At 40.1% G+C, this 501-nt stretch overlaps 1 protein-coding gene across 1 annotated transcript in view; it reads left to right on the forward strand.

The window, feature by feature from the left end:
* Positions 1 to 501, forward strand: part of GPR158 (G protein-coupled receptor 158) — a 637,652-nt gene that overhangs the window by 190,116 nt on the left and 447,035 nt on the right. The gene's annotated exons all lie outside the window — the stretch shown is intronic.

Consider the following 501-nt stretch of genomic DNA (forward strand, 5'->3'; position numbering starts at 1 on the left):
TATGGGTCAGAACCAACTTGATGGCACTTAACAACAACAATGGGGAAAATATTGAATTATTCGGAAAACATCAAAAGGTAGATGGAAAGAATGCATAGAGTCACTGTACAAAAGAGAAATGTGGATGTTCAACCATTTCAAGTGGTAGCATATGAGCAAGGACCAATGATACTTAAGGAAGAAGTCCAAGGTGCATTGAAGGCATTGGCAAACAACAAGACTGGGAGTTAATGGAATATAAGTTGAAATCTTTCAACAAATTGATGTAGTACTGGAGGCACTTGCTCATTTATGCCAAGAAATTTGGAAGAATAGAAAGCTTGTAAGTCCATCTTCTGCCTATAACTGACTGAAATACCTAAAATGGGCTACAACTTTCCCAGTAAAGGAGGCTACCTGTGGAGCCTCTGTATTGCAGAAGACCATAGGTGGGATCCTGAACCCCATACAGAATCTTCTGAGGTGAGAAATTTCCACTTGAAAGGACAAGCAGACCAGCCT

This window comes from Chrysochloris asiatica, unplaced genomic scaffold, assembly GCF_000296735.1.
Source record: "Chrysochloris asiatica unplaced genomic scaffold, ChrAsi1.0 scaffold00172, whole genome shotgun sequence".
Classification (NCBI taxonomy): Eukaryota; Metazoa; Chordata; class Mammalia; order Afrosoricida; family Chrysochloridae; genus Chrysochloris; species Chrysochloris asiatica.